Source organism: Varanus komodoensis, unplaced genomic scaffold (genome assembly GCF_004798865.1).
Source record: "Varanus komodoensis strain SLA01 unplaced genomic scaffold, ASM479886v1 scaffold43, whole genome shotgun sequence".
NCBI classification, from domain to species: domain Eukaryota; kingdom Metazoa; phylum Chordata; class Lepidosauria; order Squamata; family Varanidae; genus Varanus; species Varanus komodoensis.
This window is the reverse complement of record NW_025335985.1, coordinates 6,309,863-6,328,560: the sequence shown is the minus strand read 5'-3', so window position 1 is coordinate 6,328,560 and position 18,698 is coordinate 6,309,863. Positions and strand designations below refer to the sequence as shown.

The 18,698-nt window shown below is 58.8% G+C and overlaps 1 protein-coding gene across 1 annotated transcript in view; it reads left to right on the top strand.

Annotated features, from left to right (window-relative positions):
- The first annotated feature begins 665 nt into the window (after positions 1 to 665).
- LOC123030257 (myogenesis-regulating glycosidase-like) overlaps positions 666 to 18,698 on the top strand; it is a 25,153-nt gene continuing 7,120 nt past the window's right edge. The window contains exon 1 of the mRNA XM_044444051.1: positions 666 to 697. The gene's annotated coding sequence lies outside the window, so the exon portion shown is untranslated. The remainder of the gene's footprint in view (positions 698 to 18,698) is intronic.

Below are 18,698 nucleotides of genomic sequence, written 5' to 3'. Positions count from 1 at the left end.
CGAGGCCGCCCGGGGGCGCTTGGCTCGGCCGCGCTGCGCCGGGGGCCGGACGGTGGCCAGGGCCGCGCCTCCGCGCCGGCTCGGGGCTCCGCGGGCGCCTCGACGCCCCCTTCCGAGCGGGCGGCCCCGCGAGGGCTGCTCGGGGACGCCAGCCTGGCAGGCAGGCAGGCAGGCAGGCAAGCGAGCCCGGCGCCCGCCCCGGGGCTGCGCGCTAGGCTGCCCCGAGCGCTGGAAGCTCCATCCCGCCCGCGCCGGAGGGACCGCTGCTCTTGGGGCCGATCCTCCGCGGTGGAGCGGGGCCTCCCATCGGCTCGGGCCCGCCTCGCCGGTGGGGAGGGGGGGGGATGCGGAGCGCGCGAACTACATCTCCCAGAGTCCTTTGCTCCCCCTCCTCCCCCTCCCCTCCTCCTCCGCGCCCCCCCACACCTGAAGAGCCGCCGCGGCCGCGCTCGCCGCCCGAGGGAGCCGGCGTGGGAGAGGCGCGCGCGCCCGGGGCGAGCTCGGCGCCTGCAGGCGCATCGGGGCGGAGCGGACGGGATCGGCGCCTGGCCTCGGCCCGATCGGGCTGCGGGGACGCCCAGGCGCGCGAACGGGGACAGCCCGGCTCGCCTGCACCTGCCCGGGCTGTCCCTTGGCGGCGGCGGCGGCGGCGGCGGGACGAGGAGGAGGAGGCGGAGGAGGAGGCGGAGGAGGACAGGTGAGCCGCGGCCCGGCGCGGGGCGGGGGCGGGCGGCGGAGCCAGCGCTCGCCCCGGATCGCGCGACGCGGGTCCGAGCCCCGTCGAAACTTCTGGCCTGTTGCAGGACTTCGGAGAGGCGGCGCGGCGGGATGCGCGGGGAGGGCGCTGCCGGGCGGCGCTCGGCTTCGTCCCGCCGGTCGCGCCCCCGTCCCCGCCGCGCTCAGCCCGCTCGCCATGTTGGCTCCCGCTGGTGTGTCAGCGGGCGCCCCGCCGCCCGAGGGGACCGTCTCCCCGTGCAGCGCCGCACGGGATTGGGGCCGCGAGGGTCCAGGGTCCAGGGTCCGGCTGAGCCTGCCGCCCCTCCCGGTGGCCCTGTTTACTCGGGCAAACGAAGCTGTTGCTTCCCCTCCTGGTTAATAGATAATGCCGCCCCGTCCGTCCGTCCGGGGCCCTGAAGTGCGGTTGCCGCCCCGCGCTCCGGAAAACTCAAGCAGCTCCCGGAGTTAATTCCTGGTGCTGCCCTCTAATGAGCGCCTGCCCCCCCCCCGGCCCCATGCCTGCCCCCCTCGCCCTCGTTGCAGACGCTCCCAGCGTTCCTGACTGTTGACTGTGCTGGCTGGGGCAGATGGGGGCTGAGGTCCAGCATCGCCGGAGGGCTGCAGGTTGAAGGAAGCGGTGGGAGGCGGGAGCTGGCATGGCTTTGCTTTGCTCCGGATTCCCCTTGGTCCAGTGAGTCACTTTGGGTAATTATTGCAGCGGCCACGTGCCTTGCATGCGTGGGGAAATCGCTTTATACCAGGATTGTTTCCTCCGAACTGGGCACAGTCGGAGCCGGTGACCTTTGACCTTCCCTGCTGTGTGCTCAGGGAAGCTGCAGCGCGCTGCCCACCCTCCCGGCACGAGCCTTTGCAAGTTAGGGAGGAAAAAGCCCTCCAGTTGCGAGCAGTGGGTAGCCCCTCGCGATTGCATCTCCGAGGCCGTCCTGGAATTCGCTCGCTCCAGATAAGAAAGGGTCCCTAGGTCTGTCTCCCGTTCAGACGGTGTGGGGCCAGGGGAGCCGACCCAGAGGGCAAAATTCCAGTTTGGAGGAGCCTCTTAGGGCCACTTTCCAGTGGCAGCTGCAGCCAGACATAAATCCAATTTTGTGGGGGGCCAAACACAAAAGTACTGAACATATTTTAACTTACCGCTTGATGCTTGGCTCTTCCGCAGTGGGAAAAGCCATGCAAAAGCTGGGAACACACCAAACAATTGGGGTGTGGGGCAAAAGAAGGGGGGGTGTGGGGCAAAAGGGCATGGCTTTCTGGAGACCCACAGAAGGTGCGTTTGGGACCCTGGAGGGCCAGGGTTTGCCTGAACCTCTGCCCCACTGACTTAGGGGGAATGTTCCCCTCTGCAATTTGACAGCGAAAGGCCGCTTCCCCGACCCCCCCCCACAGCCATCTTGCAGGCAGGAATTCACACGCCCGCCCTTGGCAGGATCGAAAGGAAGCTGACCCGCCTGGGGTTTTGCTTCCCAGAAGCGGCACTAAAAGCCGAGAGTAGAGAAAGCATCCATTAGACAGTTGAAAGGCTTAAGAGCCGCTTCTCTCGCCTGTTTTTGCCTAAATGCCGCGCGCGAGGCGTCTCGGTCCCTCATTTTTGTTGGGGGCGTGTAGGGGCGAAGCCGTGAGGGCAAGCTCTGTCTCGTGGGGTTTGGGGTTGTTCTGAAAGGCCTCGAATGCACACCTGCCTCTGCCCCACAGATGTGGTGGGTGGCAGCTCCTGCGGTTGGTCCCTGGACTCACCTGGCAGGTTGGAGGGCGCTAATCCAGGTCCGCCTCCTCGCTGCAGGCCGAGCCCTGGGAAAGAAAAGGTGCGGCAGGGCTGGCGCGTGGCGGAGGGGGCGCCTCACCCACTGCAGCTTTTCTTTTGTGCTGGCTTGGAGCTTTGCGGAGGTATCCATGGTGCTGAACGCCGTCCCCTAGTAGGCGCACCAGGGACGACTGAGCGTGACTCCTGTGAAGCCCAAAAGAAAAGCTGACGGGAGTCACCGACCGCCCCAGGGCGAGCGTCGGCAAGACATTGCTCCCCCGGCCCACCCCAGCCATTTTTCAATCTTGTACAACTTGGCTGCAAAAGCCAAAGCAAAACACCACTGCCAAGTGACGAAGAAACCCCCAGGGGCGGGGAAGCTCATGTGCTGTTTTCCTTTTAAATAAACGGGCAGGTATTTTGATGGCCTGAAGCAAAAGGTAGGCGGAAAACCGGGCAATGGAACCGGCATTTAGCTTGCCCGGCTACAGGCAGTGAGGAAAGCCGCTTGCCCCGTGGCTGCCAGCCTTCGGGGCCTTTTGTGGGAGGCAGTCGCTTCGAGCGCGGGCACCCTGCCCTGCTCCCGGTTGTGCGTGGCTCTTCTGGGCAACATCTGAAGCTCCCTCTGTGTGTCTGACCCACCGGTGCTCCAGGCAAGCGTTGCGAGAGCAGGGAAGAGGCAGCCTTTCCTTGCGAAAGTGAAAGAGGATGGGCACCGGTTTCTGTTTTGCTTTCCCTCCGTGCCACCCGCAGATGATCAGGCGGGCCACCAGGAAAGGAAGCGCGTTTGCGGGGTGCATGCCCTGCGGCTTAGCGTGCACCGATCGTATGATTCACGCAAACCAGTTAAAGCCTGGGTTATTTTTAGAAGATTGCCAGATGGGCTGCAAAGAAACAGCCATGGAGGAAAAACGAAGGGAGCGCTGGCTCAGCACACGCCTCTTCCCCAGCCCATGCCCTGGAGGCCCCGGGAGAGCGCAGGGAGGGGCACCCCCTTCCACGCCCCCTCTGTTTGGGCTGCCTTCCCATCCCGCACCCGCTCTGCCGGCACCTGCGAGGGGCGTGGAAGGCAGTGTGATGTGTGCTTCCTGCACGCAAGAGTCCCCACGGCTGCCGGACACCTGCTCTGCTCGGGGGGGGGTGGGGATGCGAGTGAGTGGCGGCTGCCAAACCTTCTGCGGCGGCATCGTCCCCGAAGCAGTTTCCCCGCACCCCCCCCCACCCCTGACACCAGAACTGGTACCCACAAGACTGGCGGGTGGGAGGTCCGGGGCAGACGAAAGGAAGAACTTCCTCTCACAGCGCCAAGTTCATCTGTGGAACTCACCTCCACAGGACGCAGTGGAGGCCCCCAAATTGGATGGCCTTCGAAGGGGCCTGGACAGATTTGCGGAGGAGACACTTCTGGGTGGCTGTGCGTGGCCCCTGGCGTCAGTCGGCCTGTGGTGAACACGGGCAGGCAGTGTGCTGCACTCTCGCGCTGCTTGTGGGATCCTGCGGCTGGTGGGTGGGCCACCGTGTGAACTGGGTGGCCCTGAGCCTCGTCCAGCGTGGCTTATCTCACGGGTCTTCGGCTCTGCCATGCTCATGGTGAGGGTTTTGCAGCCTGTGAGGTGCCTTGCCCACACCGGAGTGCCTCAGGGACAACAGGCCTCGAATGGGCTGGCGGTCCCTTTCCGCACCCCCTTTCCTGAGGGGGTGATGGCACGGATGGATAACAGCCCCTTGAGGCCCCGGCCATGATCCAGGGAGCGTCTCCCTGGTTTCTCTACTCTCGGCTTTTAGTGCCACTTCTGGGAAGCAAAACCCCGGGCGGGTCAGCTTCCTTTCGATCCTGCCAAGGGCGGGCGTGTGAATTCCTGCCTGCAAGATGGATGTGGGGGGGTCGGGGAAGCGGCCTTTCGCTGTCAAATTGCAGAGGGGAACATTCCCCCTAAGTCAGTGGGGCAGAGGTTCAGGCAAACCCTGGCCCTCCAGGGTCCCAAACGCACCTTCTGTGGGTCGCCGAAGGAGAGGCTTTCCTCAGACTCTTGTCTCACCCTAATTAGGTATCCAGGGTGTTAAAGGAGCGTAATTTTTTTAATGGGTGGGCTGTGTTGTCGAGAAACCCTCTCATCTCCCCATCTGCCTCTCCCCCCGCAGGTCTGTAATTGCTCGGCGCCGCAGGGAACAAACCGGCTGCAATTACCGGGTTTGATCCGAATGAGAGGCACGCTTGCTTGCGCCTTCCTGGGTGAGGGGAGGCGGCCTCTGGCCACCCGCCGGCCTCAGCAGCGCCCTTGACACCCACCGAGCGAGGGAGGCTTAGCCTTGGAGCGGGAGCGCGGGGCCCGGAGCCCAGCCCGCCAGTGTGGTGCCGCGGTTAAGAGCGCAGGGCCGGGACTCAGGCGGTCTGGGTTCTAGTCCCTGCTCGGCCATGGAGCCCACCAAGGGACCGTGAGCCAGTCACAGACCCCTAGCCCAAAGGTGGGGAAGTAGCTGTTGTAGGAGTTAGCCGAGCTGCGTGAGCTCCCACCTGCCGAACGCCTTGGCCAGGTGCCCCTCTGGGCACTCAAGCTTCCTAGGCATTGGCCTTGCATTTTCAAGCCATTCCATGGAGTCAGGAGGACTAGTACCTTGTTTTAAAATCCTTCTTGACAAGTGACCTAGAAGTCTCTGCTGCTTTCCTGCCTCTTCAGTGGAGCTAAGAAATTGTCATCACTGAGATTAGGAGAGGCTTATGAAGATATACAGGGCAGAGCGCGTTTATCTGCGTATTTGTTTCAGGGATCGGTATGGCTGTGTGGATTTTGTCTGGGTGGGGGCTGGTGGTGTCGGCAGCCCCCAGGACAGGGCGTCCCAGAGGTGCTGCCAGTGCCTAGAACGGGCCCTCACCGCCACGTGGGTGGCTAGCGAGGTCGGCTGCCGCCCCTCCGCTGAAGGAGGCCGGTCCACGGCGAGTTTCGCGCCTCTCTCATCTGTGCCGCCTGCCTGGAGCTGGAGCCGCAGCCCTGGAGAAGCCGAGGAGCAGCTGGCCAGGCGCGATGCTTGAGTCACTGTGTCCAGGTCCCCAGAGGCTGCACCGCGAAGCCCTGAAAGTGTTAACGGGCGCAGATGGCAAGGACAAGGACAGCGCCTGCCTTTGGCGCGTGGGGAAGAGGGTCACCTTGGTCCCTTATCCAGGCACCTTGCCTCCGCCGCCTGCCGCCTCTCCCAGCGCAGTGCAGGTGTGTCCATGTCTTTCCCTTTCTCCCCTTGCCTACAGGGCCTCTGATCGTCTTTGTCCTCGAAGGCGTTTGCTCGGTGTGCCTGCTCACTGCGGGGGCACACGGCCCAGACACACCCACCTGGCGCCCGGCGCCCTGTTCGTCCTTGCCAGGAGCTGTCTCCCGTGCTGCGGAGGCCCGAAACTGACTGGAACGGTCAGTGGGGAGGGGGCTTGCATCACTGTCCCGCCCGCTGGAGGACTTGCTGCACATGGGATTGACGCCCTGCAGGAATGCCACCCCAGCCCCTCTCTCTGGGGTGGCCCCCTTGCTCCCCGCACTTCGGGTCCAGAATTCCAGCTTCCCTGCCATATCGGTGCAGCCCATAGTCTTGCTGTGCTTTCCAGCCGTACTTTTCAGCCCTAATTTGCGTGCGTGCGATTTTTCTGTTTTGCAAGGAAGCCTAATTGCAGCTTCATCCTGTCCCATGTGACAAGCTAAGCGCTTCTGAGGTGTTGCTGCTTCCCCTTGGGTGCGGCGGCCTTTGAAAAGTCTGCTTGCAGCCTGGGGGGCTCAGGGGGCTAGGCGTGCCCATCACGTGGCTGGAAACGCGCTTTCCGTGCCTCCAGGGACACGAGCCTGCCCCTGGATGCCTCCCGCACAGTCTTCCTGACACAGACGGGCAGAGGCAGCTCTTTGGGGCCTCAGCCAGCCTTTTCCCAGCCCTGCCGGCAGACTCCACTGTATCCAACCCGGGACCTTTGGCATGCCATGCAAGGGCCTGCCGCGCCCAGCCCCTCCCCCTGGGGACCCTTCCAGCCCCGCCCCCCCCGCTCTCACACTGCCTCCGCGGTTCCCGCCAGCATCCCGAAAAGGGTTGCAGAACCCCAGTCTCCCCATCACAGGACAGACAATCGCAACGCTGCTGCAGCCTGCATGCCTTAGTCTCGGTGTGAGGACCTCGGGTTCCTCGGAGCTGAAGGCACCGGGCACCCAGGGTGCTGCGGGCGCCCAAGAAAGCCCTTCCGCCCTCCCTCGGGGCAGGCCGGTCCTTGTTCGAGGCCACCCGACACCTGAACGAGGCGTATCTGCTGCCAGCCTGTTGGGGACTGGCCAAGTCCTGACAGCTGAACATGCCTGCTTGTCAGCTGCCGGGAAAGTGAGACGCCCTCCGCATCCCACACGCGGAACGTCAGCCAGCCTTATTTTTAAACGCGGTTTCAAGTACAGGGAGGTGGCCGAGGGGGGGTGCCGCTGCACGCAGAGGCTCCCATAAGCTGGAGTTGGAAGGTGGGCTGGAAGAGGCATGAGCGCCTCTGGCATGGCCCCTTTGCAAAATCTGGGTCGCTGGGATTCGGCGACAGCTGTGAGAAGGAGGCACATGGTGTCGGTTTCGGGGCCACGTCTGCTGTCAGCTGCAGGGGCACCAACGTAGGCACGGGGCGACGGTTGCTTGGAACCTCGATGCGAAAGCGACTTTCCCCTGCCATCTCATTCCACAGACCTCATCGCTTGGACTTGTTCCAAAATCTGAGATACATTGGTGCCAGAAGTCTTGTGATTCACCTCCCCGGGCACAAAATAGATGCCAGGCTGGCTCTTGCACCTTCCTCCCACCGCGGCTTGATCGGTTGCACTAACACGGGGCTCTGGGGCCTTTTCGGACCACCCGCCGGTCCAGTGGGAATGAGGGGGCAGGCGCCTCTGGGGCGGTTGCCTCCTGTTCCACCGTGAGCCAGTTGTGTGCAGTGGCCACTGCGAGGGAAGAGGCATTTCTGGCGCACTGCTACAAATGTCTCTTTGCACATTAGCCGCGCTGCACCACCGGTCCTGGATCCGGGTTCTGGGGGCCCCTGCGCAGGAGCCTGCCGCTCTGCCAGTTCATCTCCCCACCGCTGTGCTCGCCGGTGTGCCCCTCCTGCCTCCTCGTCGCGGTTGCTCCGGTGCCGCAGGTGGAGCGCCAGGGAGCCCCCGGTCCTTCCCAGCACAGCAGTTTCCCAGGCCAGGGTGAGAGGCAGGAAAGCAGCCAGGTTGCCGTGGGGAAGAGGAGGAGGCCCCGGTCTCCCTGCCCTTGGCAGCGCCCACCGTGCCTATGTGTGGCACTGGCCCTGCAAACCAGTGAGAACCAGTGTGGCGTAGCGGTTAAGAGCATGGGACTGGGACTCAGGGGTCCGGGTTCAAGTCCCCGCTCGGCCATGGAGCCCACTGGGTGACTTTGGGCCAGTCACAGGCTCTCAGCCCAGCCTACCTCACAGGGTTGTTGTTGTGGGGATAAGATGGAGGAGGAGAGATAATGTAAGCTGCCTTGAGCCCTTTGTAGGAAAAAGGCAGGATATAAATTGCAATAAATAAATAAATAATAAAAAAAAAAACCGCGGAAGGGCCTGGAGCTTCCCTGACGGCCCCGAGAAGCTCCACCTGGGTAGACCTTCCCTGGGCTTGGCTCCTTCACCTGGGATCCAGCTGGAAGCCACATGGAGGCGGCTCCAAAAAAGCAGCCTGAGCAGGGGGGATCGAGTGAGGGGTACGGCACATCAGAATCAGCGAGACAACGGACAGGGAGGGGCCTTGAAAAGCTAGGGAGGAAGCACGAATAAGCGTGACGCATCAAGCCATGGTAAGGAGACCGTGCAAGAAGCAGCTTTACATCTGGTTGTGGAGGGAGTCCCTTGGACGCTAGTGCCTTGAGCAATTTGCCTGAGATTTTGGAAGAAGGGGCCCTGCGCACACGTCGTCTGTCTTCGTGGGCCGCTGACCAGGCTGGAGGAACTGTGGCACCCGTGACGCTAAGCCCCCCGCAGGCAAGCCGTGGTGGGTGGGTTGTCTGCAGAACAGCCGAAGGTGCCACGTGGCGGGCAGTGGCGCTCCTTCCCCCGGGGCCCCCCTGGGTATTCCAGGGTCCTTCACCACGGAGCCCACCTTGATTGCTCCTCAGCTCCACTTCCTACCACTTTCCGTGCGCCCTTCGCTTTGCACTCCGTTCCCGTCTTCGCAGATTTAATTTTAAGAACCATCTGGGGCTCTGAAAAGAAGTCACCAGAAGGGAGTGGCACTGTCTCCGCTTTCGGGGTGGCTGGAGACCTGGGGAACCGCCAGGACGCGGAGGCTGCCCCTGCGGCGGTGGCCTGGGAGTTCAGCCCTTGAAATGGAGAGCATTACTCCGCCAAGGGGGAGGCTTGTTGCCGCCCCCTTAGTGCACCTGCTTTGCCCACTCGTGATAACCAGGGATTTTCAGCCGGCGACTTGGCGGCCGTGTGCAGGCCCCTGTGCAGCCGTGATCTGTCAGCTTCTGCGTTGGTGCATTCCCCTCCTCCGAGAGCTGAAACTTAGAGGGACTTGGACCAGATGGACCTCATACACGCAGCAGCTGAAATGTGGGCTTGTGAAAAACCAACACAAGCACAAAACAAAAGCAGAGACATTTGTGTGCAGTTTGGGGGCTAGAAAAAAGGGTGGTGGAGCAAAGCCAGTCGCCCCAAAGGGCTGCTTGGGCAGCAGCGAAGGGGCAAACACACCATTGCAGAGGGGTGGGGGCGAGGGGGTGGCTGCTCTCGCCATGAGACCCCCTTGCAGCTGCTGCAACACAGACTAGAATGGTTCTTCCAGGTTTGGAAGAACAGCCCACGGCGACTAATTGCTCACCGTGTTTGTCTTGTCACGTGAAGCCAGACAGTATTTATTGTAATTCTGTTTTAGGGTGTCTTTTAGGCCAGGAGTGGGCAACTTTCAGGAAGCCTTCAAGGTGTTGTTGGACTGCAAACTCTGTCAGCCCTCGCTCATGTAGCCAGTGCTGCAGGATGATGGGAGCTGAAGTTCAGCAACTTCTTGAACAGTACAGGCTGTTCCCTCCTGCTTTAGGTCAACGTCCTTGCAAGGAGACTCGCGACCACGATTGCAAACATTGCATGCAATAAAGGCAAACCGAATGCAACCAGCTTGCTTTTATTTTGCTGCTCTTTTTTACAAGAGCTGCACAAGATAGAAACAGAGCGAGGCAGAAGGGGCCTCCCAGGCCATCTAGTCTGATCCCCGGCTCCTGCCAGTTCTGCTCAAATAATCCCCAACTTGGTTGTCCAGTCTTTCCTTGAACACCCGCACCGATGGGGCCTCGACCACCTCTCGTGGGAGCCCATTCCACACCCTCGGGCTCCCGACTGTCAGGAAGTGCTTCCTGGTCTTCAAGTGGAACCTGGGTTCCCTGAGCTTGGCTCCGTTGGGGCCCGTCCTGCCTTCCTCCGCAGGGGAAAAACAGTCACGACCTGCCCCCTCACATACTGTGTCGCCCCGCCTGGAGGTCAGCTGCAAAGCGTAAAAAGGCTGCCATGCAAAAGGCCCCGATTCTCACAACCGGCGAGATCTTCTTGGTGGGCCCGTGAGCAGGGCACCCGAGACGGAGCTCAAAGCCCAGGCAGGCTGCCCCTGAGCCGCCTAAAAGACCCAAAGCCGCCCTTTGAACCAAGCCCAGAAATGCCCCAGCAAGCATATCACTGGCACGGAACGGGCATCGCTTCTCCCTTCGCCACCAGCGATCCCCTCCTTTCCCAGACTGTCTTCAGAGGCAGGTACTCTGGGGTGAGCAATTCACGGGCCTCCAAACGTTTTGGCCTGCAACTCCCATCAGCCCTAGCCAGCAACCCAAGGTGAAGGATGATGGAAGCTGCAGTCCAACATATCATCATCATCATCATCATCATCATCATCATCATCATTATTATTACAGCATTTCTATGCCGCCCCTTGCCGAAGCCTCGGGGCGGCTTACAACACAATAAAATACATTGAAGTACAATAGAACGTAATAAATTACCTCCAGTTACATAAATACAAAGAATATGCTGGGATACCCACATAATCATATAAAGTTAAAATTAACAGTATAAAATAAGTGAATAAAGAATATAGGAGAAGAATAGAGAAGGAAGAAGAAGTTGCCCTGGACATCTGGAGCATCACTCTGCAATATCCTTTTTTTAAAAAAGTAAGTTTTATTTGAGAAATTATAATCCTAAAAAAAAGAAAACTACAAACAGCATCCATCATCAAAAACGTCGGGCCCGCTGGATCAGCCCCCACACCCTTCTTTTTCCATTTATGATAACTTAAAAACATATTTAAATCTATGCGAAGTCCCATTTCTCGAGCCAATAATAAAAAGAGTCCCAAGTTTGATAGAAGTCAGTATCTTCCTTCACCTTCCGTGATAAAATCAATCTATCCGTTTCTGCACAGTCCAGGGTCTTTTTTTTAGAGTCAGTTCATCGGTGGGTAACTCTGCAATACCCTGATGTGCAGCTCCACCTAAACTGGTCCAGAGCCTTACCCTGGTTTCCGCAAGCCCAGTCGCGCCCTCTCATGCTCCGTGTGCAGGTGGGTCCACTACGCCCAGCCGGAGCACCCATGCTCGCTCTCTTGGCGTCCCTGGCAGCGCTGCCAGCAGACCGATGAGGTTGCCTCGCCTCGCTTAGGAAAGGTCAGCCTGTGATAGGTCAGCATCCAAACTCTCTTCATCGTTATCTTTGCTTTCTCTAAGTGCTGGCACACCAGCAAATGCTGCAGGCAAACAGGAAAGCCGCACAGCCAGGTGAAAAAATAGCCAGCCAGAGAACTGATAACATTTATTTGCAAGGCGGACCAGACAAAGGCAGTGGAGAGCGAGCCAAGCAAGGGCACCGGGGGGGGGGGGGGGACAATTTGGTCTGCAAGCAGCAAACATGCTGGCGGTGTTCAAGGACGCTAATTTGGGAGCGGAAGAAGATTGCAGGTGCCCAGGTGTGACTCTGAAATGAGTGCAGGAGGAATCCCTCAGCCGGGCTAAGAATCGGGGGCAACAGAAAGGAGCCTCTTGGCCTCAGCAGCAAATCTGACACTGCAAGCGCAAGGTGAGGTGGAGAACCCTGTGTGAGAAATTTAAATGTCATGGGAACAACTGCAAACAAGCCCTACAGCCAATGTTTTAAAAATGTTTTTAAACCTGCCTTACCAAACTTAAAAGCATACAATGCCAGAGTAAGACATACTGTAGGGCCCTTTGTTGAAAAACAGGATAAAATGAATGTGAAAACCAGAGTAAAATCCAGCAGCTGTTCAAAAATTGCGTCACCTGGGACCCACAAGGTGCCCAGGATGCCTGTCTGGGGAGGGCGTTCCCCAGTGCACAGGTGTCTCTGCCAGAGGGAGTGGCCACACGAGATGGGGCCTCTTTAGTGGCAGCTCCCCAGTTGGGCTACCACCAAAAAGCCCTCGGTGGCCACCTGCTGCATCTCATCTGGCAGGAGCTCCCCGAGAAGAGCCTCTGAGGACGGTGTTCGAATCCGGCAGGGAGAGCACATGTTTCGCAGCCGGCTAATGCTTGTAGCTGATGGGAAGGCCTCTCCTCTCCCGGAGACCTGATGTTCCATCACCACTCACAGGAGTCAGTACCAGGACAGAGGGATAAATAATTTGACCTGATTTGTTGCTGTTAGTCACGAAGTTGAGTCCGACCCATCGCGACCCCATGGACAACACTCCTCCAGGACTTCCTGTCCCCCACCATCCCCCGGAGTCCACTTAAGCTCACGATTTGACCTGATACGAGGCTGCTTTCTAATCTGGAATTAGAAAAAGAAGAAAAAGCAAGGGAAAAGTTGCCATGGATGGAAAATGTAGGTTAAAAGTGGTTCTTATACCAGCCATAACTGCAAGTGTTGCACAATTCTTGATGAAAACCTTTAATCTCTGGTGCCAAGCAGTCACAAAAAGGTGTCATTTTAAAGAGCTGGGCCATTGCTAAACTCTAAAATAGATTCCGTGCTGCAGAATCTTGGCAGCTTCGGAGCACGGAGATGCCAGGCAGCGCTGGGAATGCCGCCCGTCAAGGGCTGCGTGTGCTTGCACAGCCCGTCCTATCCGTCGCCTTCCATTTTGAGTTCTGCCTTCCGCCTTCCGCTCACTCAGCGGCGGGAGAGACGCAGCGGCAGCCGTCAGACCAGCACACGGCACGCGGGGCAGCGAGGCCGGGATGGGGCTCGGGGTCGCTTGGAAAGGGCAAATCAGCCTCCGGCTTGCCCTGTGCAGCCTCTTTGGATAACTGGATCTGAGCCGCCAGTCGCTGTCCTGTAAATGCAAAAAAGCTCCCTGTTTGCAGAGCTGCCACGGCTTTCCCCAGCCCGGTGCCCTTCGCTGCCAGCCGTGAGGGGAGCTGAAGCCTGAGCCCTTTGAGGGCAGTCGGGTCTGGAGATGCTGAACCACTGCATCTAATTGTGTTGGCTAAAAACGCTTGGGAAAAGCAGCTCAAAGCCAGTATTGGTTTTCTTTAATTCAGGAAATCTGGAAAAAATAGCTGGGTTTCTCTCTTTGATGATGCTCATAGCCCCGAGGGATCCCCTTGCATTCTTCCAACTCCCCTTCAGCACCATCTTGCTACGGTGTCCTTTGCAATACGAGCTGCACTGACGATGGGCCATTTTCGGGCTGCATTCGAAGCACCGGTACTGGTTTCGGAGCCTGTTCTTCAAGGCCTGAAGTGTCACCGTGACCCACATCTGAGGCCCCTCTCCAGGTGTCCCTGTCACATGAGGTCAGATGACTGTCCACCAGGAGGCCCCCGGCTGTTCAGTCCCTTCCCCAGGAAGGCTCGCCCGGCACCCACCTGCTGGCAGGCACTGAATGAAGACCCTTCTGCGAGGGGTCTTCCAAAAGTTTCCGCACTTTTATATATTTTTTGCTGATGGCATTAAAAAGTTGGCACGGCGCTGGGAAAAACGCATCGCAGAGGAAGGTGACTATGTAGAAAAGTGATGTAATTTGGTGTAGAAATTCTTAATAAATAGAATCTTTAAAAGTGCAGAAATTTTTGATGACCCCTCGTATTTTCCCAGGCTTTTCAGCCCTGTATCTCTTCTAGTGCAATTTAGGGTTGTTTTATGGATCTGCCTGTGCTGCTTTCATTCTAGTTCAGATTTTATTTTCATACTATTTGGTGTGTTTTGCCATTTTAAGTGTCAGCACCATCCAGTAAAGCTTGTGTTATGGGACAGTTATAGAATACCAAAACTAAATAAGCCAAGTCCCACTTAGGAGTTGGGCCCCTGTGCTGGCTGGATTTGTGCATCCCCTCGTCTTTCCACTCTGTGCAGAGTCGTGGTTTACCACCTAATAGTTTGAGGCCGCTTCAGCTGAACCACATGCGATTCAGTACAGAGGCAGCAAGAGTCGCTGACGGTTTAGGGTTTAGAACGCATGCAGACCTCTTCAAACTCCAGTTTTTGTTTTCAGCCGGCAAATGTGCCTTCCAGGGATATTGAGCCACTGAGAATGCCCTCTCCTTCATACCCACCGCTCTAGTAGCTCTTGCAGGTGGCCAGAGCAAGGTCTTAATGCTTGGACAGGTGCATAGAGGTGTAGCCAGTGCCTGACCATTCAGGGCTTTGAAGGCCAAATTAGCTCCCTGAATTGTGCCCAGAAACTAACAGGCAGCCAGTTCACTGTAAATAATGCAGGACAATCTGATCCGGGCACTTGGCTCTTGCAAGAATTCTGTCTCAGTTGCAGTTTCTGAATCATGCTGAAGGAGGGCAGCCCCAGGTAGAACACGCGCCTTGGTCTCACCTGGATAAGGCCACAGCCGGTGTCTGGCACCTCCCCAGGCTGGGCTCAGCCTAGCAGTGCCACCAGACTGAGTCTCTGGCCCTCTGGGAGGGGTCTCACATCCAGAGTCCGAGAACATCCTGCAGCTGGATGAGGGGGTCTCCTAACCCTCAATAAGTGGATTAAGTTCTGCCTGGTAGTCAAAAGAACTGAGCGCTGGTCTTGTGGTATCTCCGTGGTCTGCTGATAACTGGATCCTGAGCTTTTGCAATGCAATATGCTTGGCAGCTTGGGAAAATATCCTTCTTTATGAGGAGAGGGAGCAGAGAGAAGTTTGCAGCGCGAATTGGCACGAAACGGAGGGGAGCACTTCTTGCTGCACAGGGCGCCAGCCTGCCTGCGATGCGGTGGACATTCCGTGTCTGGTCCTACCCTTAGCCACTCCGGGGCGGGGCGGGGCAGGACTCAGGTTTTTGTTGGAAAGGCAGCCCGGGCAGCGTCTCCTCCCCACTTAGGTCCTGACGAAAACTGGCCCCTTGGGGAGGAGCTGGGCACCTCTCCTGAGCGCATCGCATCTGCTGTGGAGGTGGAGGCTCAGGAGCAGGGCCACCTCCCACCTTGTGCTCCCCTAGGGGACAATCCATGCGGCAGGAGGGCCAAGGAGCGCATTCTGCAGGGCCTCCCCAGGGGATCTCAGGCAGGCAGAGAGCCAGGTCACAGCCCTCTGCCTGGATCAGCAGCGGGGAGCCAGCTGGGCACTCCAGGGCAGCTCCATCGCTGCTGGCGTCCCACGTGGCATTCCCTGCGATGCCAGCAGGAGGGCTGAGGGAGGAAGTGTGGGCAGGCAGCGCCGTGGGACCTCAGGCCCCGGGATAACTTTCGGGGGGGTGGCTTATGAGTCCCCCTCGGCTTGATGTGTTGTGTGAACTAGCCCCATCGATGCAACAAATTTGTTATAACGGTGGCTGAAATGAAGTGGACCACCCAATTGCTCAGAAAGGGCTGTCTCCGTCAGGGGCGCTGACCCTGCAGTCGGGCCCAGATCGGACCCACATGGGGTCCCCTGATGCCCCCCCCCTTTCCCCTGAAAGCTCCATGGCTTCCTGTTACAGAGTTCTCTGCTCATTCAGAAAGGTTGATTTATTTATTTAAAATATTTCTACCCCACCCTATACACAAAAGCGTCTCAGGAGAGGGTTGGGACGCCTCTCCTAAGGCTTAGTTACTAGCAGCGAGAACTTTAAGCCCGAATATGTTGGTATTTCTGACATTCCTCCTCCCACCAGCTTTTCTACCTACAACTGGAATATGGTCCCTGGGAACATCTCCAAACTAGAATTAAGCTGAAAGAAGCTTGTTGTCCTTGATCCAAGTGCTAAGTCCGAACTTCAGCAGATATTGTGGTGCAACTTTCCAGCTCTGCCTTCTGCACCAGTTATTACACCCCCCCCCCCCACTTCTACTCCAAGGAGTTCAAGAGGAAGCATGTGTGGCTCCATCTCTTTTCTTTAATCTCCGCAACGGCCCTGTGAAGTAAGTTAGCTGGGCTGAGAAAAAGTGTCCCCCCCCCCGTGTGCTTTGGGGCTTGGGGGGGAGCGGACCCCGGCCTCTCCCGTCCCAGTCCGAAGTTCTAGTCAGCGCTGGCTTCCTACTCCAGTCTCCCCTATGCTGACACCCTCAGGACACTGGCTGGGGGCTTGGGGGGCTGTAGGCCTACGCATCTGGAGGGCGCCAGCTCTGAGAACCCTGCGTTTTGCTTTGACCTGAGCTGCGTCTCCTCCGATGCCCGCAAACTCGCAGGGCTGCGGGCAGACAAGCGCCGAGCTCGCTTTGCGGCGGGCGCTTCGGTCGCCAGCTCGCCTGACGTGGAAACTCGTTCGGGAAGCCGTGGAGCGCGCCTGCCAGAGGCCCCCCTCTCCCGGGGGCACGATCTGGCCCCGTTTCTCCCTCGGAGAGGCGGTTGCCAGAGCCGAAGGAGCCGCCCCCTCCCCGATCACAAGTTTCCTTGTTCTTGCTCTCGTTATGCAACACGAGGCTTCCAGCAGAGGCGGCTGCGTCCTTGGCACCAGACGAGGCAGCAGCGCAGGAAACCTCGGGCCAGAGGCCTTCCAGGGAGGGATCGTGCCGGTGGAGAGCGGGGCCCTGCCGTCCTCCGGCTGGTGAACTGAAGCGCCGCCTCTCTCAGCCCGGTCGGTCGTTTGCTCTCCTTCTGCAAAGAAGTTTGAGGAGCGCATTCTGAGCAAGGAACACCCATTCGGGGAGGCGAAGCGACCTGGGAGACGAGGCGCGGCGCTCTCTCCTTCCACAAAAGAGGCGCTGGCGCTGTGGCGGGCCAGGCTGTCATTGCCCAGTCCCTGGTCCGGACAGCGGCCTCGCCTGCTCCCACCCCTCCCGCGTTCCCGCCCCTCCTCCGTCTTTTTTTGTCCTGCAGAAATCCGTTAAAGGGGCAGCGATGGAACCGTGGGGCACATGGGTTGGAGCACGAGGAGGCCTTTGCCTTGGAAGCACCCCTGGGATTTAGGGCAGGAGCGGTAATCCGGGTCCAAGTCCTCCCTCCACGCCCAGTTTGGTTCTGGAGCCTCTGCCGAACCCGAGGATGTGCTGTGCCTGGTGATGGGGAAGATAATATGAATAAATAGCAAACAGATCCCCTGCCTTTCTGTGTAAATCCATCCAAGGCCACATACACGACTTAAGAAGGTAAACTGTACGAAGCATCTTTCCCCAGCCTGCCCGCCCGCCCACAGATGCACTGGACTACAGGTTCCATCAACCCTGCCAACATGAATGGGCATTGAACTGCAATGGGGCTGGAACCCAGCAGGTCGGCAAGTGCTGATTTTGAGCTCACAAGAATAATCCCCAGGAATCGAGAGTAAAACCGCCAACATGTTCAGCGAGATGCCAGGTTCTGCAGCACTCAACGTCTCTTCAGCCCGTGCCTTTCCTGTCCACTCGCAATTCCATGGGTCCGGCACGATCCCCCTCCTCCAGGGCCGTATTCCTCGGCCAGTGCGGTACTTGAGAGGGTTACTGCTCACACGTGTAGCAGGAGTCTTTGAGAGAGCAGTGACACCCTTCCTGGGGGCCCCAAGCAGCGCCTCTCCGGCTTCCTCCATCCGTCCCGGCTTCTGATGGCAAAACTTGGCACCCGAGCGTTTCCCTTGGCTAAAGCTACCCGGGCAGTGGCTAATCTCTTCTAATGCGGCCATAATCCCATTCATGAAAACAACCCCACGGCTACAAAGTTAAAGGGATGAAAAGATTTATCCAGTCCCCGCTGGGTGAGCTTGCTGGGGTTTGCTACCTTTCTCCACGCCGCCCACCCTTGAGCGCAGCACGCCGTTGTTTCTTCACGTCATATTTGTGCCCAGCCTGCCTTTTTCCCTGACGCCAGTGCGGCACCCCTTGTCTCTCTGCATGAGCAAAGGGCTTTGTCGGTCAGACACTCAGTTTAGGAATGCAGGAAGCTGCCTGACAGAGTCAGTCCCTCGGCCCGTCTAGCCCCATATGGTCAACACCGGCAGGCAGCCGCAGTGCTCCAGGGTTCGGGGTAGGAGGTTTCCCAGCCCTGCCTGGAGGTGCTGCTGGGGACTGAGTCTGAGACCTGTGGCAGGCAGAGCGGGGGCTACACCCCTGGACAAGGCCCCCGACTCACTGAACATCAAGGGTGGTCTAGATTTGTAACCTACTCACTCCTCTTTCTTGTATATTTATTTATTTAAACCGTTTTTATGCCGCCCCATTTGCAAAAAGCCTCGGGGCGGCTTACAACACCTTTCCTTCCAAGGAACTCAAGGCAGCATACAGAATTCTCCTCTCAATCTTAGCCTCACAACCGCAACTGTCTCCCCCCCCCCCCCCCCCCTTGTTAGGGTTGGTCAACCCCGGCCCCCCCCCCCCGTCTTCCGCCAGTTGGACCCTGGCTAACTCTTATGGGGTGGGGCAAAGCGTGTATTCTGCACATGTTGGGCACACGCTAAGATGCACCTTCAGCATCATCGTCACATGATCTAGACTATTTCGCAGGATGGAAGCTCACCCCTCCCCAGTTTATCCTTCTATGAGGCTAGTCCTCACTGTCACCCTCTCCAAAAGCGGACGAATCTGGGTGGATTTAGCCTAGGGAAGAAAAAAGTTAGGAGGAGGGAAGTGCACAGCTGCCAGCGAGTTAAAAGGCTGCAGAGAGAAGGTTGCTGTGGCCCCGGGACGCCACGGTGCATTTTAACTTGGGGGTGGGGGGGAATTGGCCCAAAGGCTGTCCAAGGACTGAGGGAAGACGCTGGAGTGGCTCCCCACGCAGGAAAGCATTCAGTGCTGGAAGCCGTGCGTGCTGCAAGGTGGGGGGGGGGGGTCAAGAGGGTGCCCAACGGCTCCTTCCCCCAGCCCCGCTTGGGGTGCGTCGGAGCCTGAGGCGGCGATGCGGGGCCTTGGATCGCCCTGGCCCCCCGGGGCTGCGCAGAGAGCCCCGC